Source organism: Macadamia integrifolia, chromosome 12 (genome assembly GCF_013358625.1).
Source record: "Macadamia integrifolia cultivar HAES 741 chromosome 12, SCU_Mint_v3, whole genome shotgun sequence".
In the NCBI taxonomy this organism is placed as follows: Eukaryota; Viridiplantae; Streptophyta; class Magnoliopsida; order Proteales; family Proteaceae; genus Macadamia; species Macadamia integrifolia.
The window spans coordinates 30,437,736-30,442,805 of NC_056568.1; positions in this window are offsets into that span (position 1 = coordinate 30,437,736).

The following is a 5,070-nucleotide window of genomic DNA, read 5'->3' on the forward strand; positions in this document are numbered from 1 at the left end:
CTCACAGATACACCAATGGAACAAAATCTGCACCTGACCGACACTCATGGCAAATTATTGCATGATCCATCTCTTTATCGTCATCTTGTTGGGCACCTGATTTACCTCACTGTCACACAACCTAATATAGTCCACACCATCAATATTCTCAATTAGTTTATGCACCAACCTCATTGGCCTCATTTAGATGCCGCCCATTGTTTATTACGTTACCTAAAGGCAACACCTGGGCAAGGCATTTTTTTGTCTTCTACGACCTATTTACAATTGAAGGGGTATTGTGACTCAGACTAGGTGACCTATCCCATGACTCATCCCTCCATGACTGAATATTGCATTTTTCTTGGCTCTAGCCCAATTTCTGGGAAGACCAAGAAACAACTCATGGTGTCCCGATCTTCTGCAGAGGCTGAATATAGGGCCATGGTTGTTGCTACTTGTGAGCTGACCTAGATCACTTACCTCTTGCGTGATCTCGAAATCGCTCTCGTTACACCCACACCATTATATTGTGACAACCAGGCAGCTTTACAAATTGCCTTCAACCCGGTCTTCCATGAGCGCACTAAGCATATTGACATAGATTATTATGTTGTTCATGAGAAGCTGAATCAAGGCCTGTTACAACCGACGAAGATAGCTAATACAGAGCAATTTGTCGATTTATTCACTAAGTCGCTTGGCCGGGAATCCTTTAATCTCCTATGTTCCAAGTTGGGTGCTTGTAACCTACACACACCATCTTGAGGGGGAGTCTTACCATATAAGTCTTCATCTAACTAGGAAAGATCCTCTAGTGTATATCTAGTGCGAAATCATAGGAGTTGATTCAGTGTAGTCAGCTTTTCATTCTTATCTGTAATCTTTCTATTGCTTGTAATCTCTATAAATAGTCATACTCAATAACAAATGAAATAATCCATTCACAACCAATATCTCTCGTTTTATTTGTTTAACAATTTCTATGAGAGGTTTGTAAGCATTTGTGACTATGCAAAAGTGTTGGCAGCAATTCCCCGTCAACTTTCGATGATACATTGATCTTATTCTTTCTTGCTCAGGCATGTCAGAATCTTTTCTGATGAATTCAATATAAATCTGACTTCAATCGAAGCGAGTTGAGTGCTCCTCGTGCCTCGATTTCTCTAGGGATTTGAAACCTTAAAATATGGAAACCAATGAAAATCCAAAGACTAAGAAATCCAAATTCAAGGGTAAACAAAAGAAATTGAATCCCAAAGAACAATATATAGTCATTGCAATGAGAGAGAATTCTGGGAATTACAACTAATAATTTCACAAATTAGGAAACCCGTTGAAGGATAAGTCTTACAACTAAAGGAAAATAAGAATACTACTTAAAATCTATGTCTACATGAGAGATAAAACTCGAAAAGAGTTATATTTTTTTGTGTTGTTTGTTGTTGATTGTACTCTACTCGAATTTCTTTCACCCTTAAAGATAGTCCTCAATTTCAAATACAAGGATCGGTTGGATAACCGTTACCACTCCCTTATCCTTCTCATAATCAGGATGTATCTATCCGAACCAATTAGCCTCACAATAAACCTGCAACACGTCATATCTACTCTCCTCTTGATAAGAACTCCATGTGATTATATCACGTAAAAATCATCTAAGATCCGAAATTCACCACCAACAAAAAGAGACAAAGATTTTACAAGGTTAAGGTCCCCAATTTTCAGTCTTTACGGGCAGAATTGGAGGGAGGGTGTAGTGGATTTCCAAATTGCCAAATGGCAAATAATAGCAGACACGGCCTTCACCCCATCAAGTCACCCAAGTAATAAGTTTCAAAGTATGTTTCAAAATTATATCATCATAAAAATGCCACTAACCTTTAGTATGTGATAGTATCCCCTTCTACATCAATTACAAAAAATAAATAAATAAAAATAAAACAATAAAAGGAAAAAGAAGCCTAAAAGACAGCTGGCACTTACATCCAGGCACAATGGGGATAAAATGATTAACCCACCCTTTATGAAAGGTGGAAATTCCACCCTATCCACGTGTTTGTGCAGAGGCTACACTGCCGTTTAGGGAACCCTGCTCCCCCCTACCGAAAGAAGGAAAATGAAACATGCCCCACCCTTATGTAGGTTCCAGTATACATTTTTCTTATACTGCCCTTGTAGGAAATCCACCACCTAAAAAAAAATAATAACAAATTGAGTAAAGGATCGTTTCTAGATTGTGTGGCCCCTGTGTTGTGAGGGAGTATCATCATCAGTTGGACTTATGCATTTCAATTCCTCCCGGATGTCTAGGCGAGACATCACGCAACCTGATGGTAATCGTTTCCTCTAACGAACTTTCTTTTTTGAAAAAGGAAAAACTTTATTGTGAAGCATGTAAAAGAGGAAAGCTTAAGAAATAGTTTTATAAATGTTAGAGAAGAAGGAAAGTACTTGAATTGAATGACATCCATCATTGCCCTAATTGAATGGTTATATATTTTACATTTAATTTGACAAATGGGGAGTATTGCATCAATCCTTTCCTTTCAGGGAGAGAATATAGTGGTGTCGAGTTTGATCCATTTGTGGATTAATTGAGAAGAAGGCTATAATAGAAACATATATGAGAAAAGAGGGGTGAGAGAAAGAGCGGAGTGTGGCTTTCAAATTAGTTTATTAAGCAAACACAAAGAATGGGATGGTCAAGTTAGAGCAATAATCTTCAACTCAAGTTACAAAAGAAACGGGGTAACTGGATAGATATATATATATATATATATATTCTAGTATAGTACTATTTTCACAAATCACAATGTTTAGGAAATATATGACATTAAGAAGAATGTATATATTTCAAGAACATTTGGACTTTGGAGGACCCACCAAAGTCGCTAACAATTAAATCAAATTGATCATAGTTGGAATGTTTTTTATTTATTTGTTTGTCTTTTAAGAATGAAAAGCAACAACCTAATAATGCTTAATTATATATTATTTTCCTAATTAACTTGGCCAAAATCAAGAGTGGGTGGCAATGAGATCATTACCTCAAATATTAATGGGAAAAATAAAAAATATTGCAGCTCTCTCTATATTAAATTGGTTGGAGTACTGTGAGTTATTAGAAAGATGCCCTCCATTATTAATTATAGATATATCTGTTGTTTTAGGTCATGAGGAAAGGGTAAATATTCCATGCTAGTGTGCCTGGCCAGTATGCAGACCATTAAGCTAGTTAAAAAAGGAATCTTTTCTTTTCTTTTCTTTTCATATATAAAAGAAGAAAAAAATGAATGGCCTTCATCTTCCTCTTCCCTTTCCAAGAAACCCTAAACCCATGATATTTAAAGCTTGTAGTCTCTGATCTTGCATATATACATAAATGGCAATGTGTTCTGTTAATACACACACAACATATAAATAGAGGCGTCGAGAGAAGGAATATGTACATAATTACTGGCTATTATTGTATTATATTGAGTGGTTTGTTAAATTAAGGCCCCGAACCGAAGAGATATTTTTTGGTAATAAATCTCGAAACCTCATCAATCATACAGTCTGTAATCTTATAACATAGAAGCAGCACATGACATGAGGTAGCTAGCTACCTGTTCCATTAAGTCAACCATTTGGCTTGATTGGAAAATATATAAAGTATGCACGCATTAATTAATTTATAAACGCAGTCACACATCTTAAATTTTGTGCATGGTTATATATATATATATATATATATTGGTAACAAGGAATCTTTTCATCGATCTTTTTGATTTTACTATTCAGGCCTAAGAGTAAACCTCAATTACACAATCACATCTTACTTGCATAATATATCAATCGTGGCAAAACTCGAACTGAAGACGCCTGTTAGCAACACACGTAAATGATGCATGTACTGATGTACATGTGTCTGCCATGGCAATAGACTAGTGCCAGTGATTAATCTTAACTTTTTTTTTTTAGTGATAAAAAAAATATATCGTTTAAAAACAGAAAAAATAATGTACAACATTATAAGACATTAGGCATGCACCTCATGCATGCATGAGTTTTAAAAGTATGTGTAAACTATATATAAAACTAAAGGGAAAAGGACAGATATGCTAGCTTGATACCCAGGTATCAAGTATGATAGCATATATTGACCTTTAGATTAGATAGATTAGATCTATACCATTAATTAGGTATAGTGTGTATGCAACTATGATACTCCTTGTAACTCCTTTCCCTCCCATCCTCCTGTCTCCTTCCCTTCTTCTTCATCTCTGTTAGAGATGTGCGAGCTCCCTTCCCTTCTCCACCTCCGGCTTCGGTTCTCTCTCCCGCTTTCCTCCTCCACCAGTTTCCTGCATCTACCTCAACCCCACCTATGTCCTTTTCATTTTTTTATAAAAGACCCTTTATTGTAATACCCCGCTTCTTAAGCCGGTCTGATTTCACGGTTGAACCGGTTTAACCATGCAGGAACCGAGCCAGAGGAAATTAGAGCGGGTTCCTTATGGGCTATGATGGCACGGGTGACCCTAAACACCGGCTGGCCCGACAAGTCCGAGCCAGTGCCAGAAGAGACGGGAGTGCCCAAACCGTGTACGTGCACCTACCATAAGGCTATGTACGGATAAAACAGGTATTATATCCGTATTTTAAGGTATATACGTATGCTACATCATATGCCTGGGGTGGGGTTCGCGCCGAGGTCCGAACCCGGTCAAAATCCCAAGTCTTGGCTCTTAGGTGGGTAGGACAGGCGGGTGCACCCACCTGAGTGACCCATCCAAGAGCACTATTCACTTAATTAGGAATAGTATATAAGGCTTTATGATTTCCTTTTCTTTCCATTTATTACCTCGTACGTTGGTGAGAAAAGTAAAGAGGAGAGAGAAAAGAAAGGGAAGAAGAAAGGAAGAGAAGGAAGAGGAAGAAATGAAGGATTTCAGTGGAGCCGAAGCTTGATCTTCTCATTCCGATGCCGGGAGAGTGATCTTCAACTCTAGATCTACAGTTAGAGGTAAGCAAAGTTGGGTTTTGTGAACATTCACCATACCCAAGCTTTAAACCCTTGATTCGAGTATAGTTTCTTGAGACCTT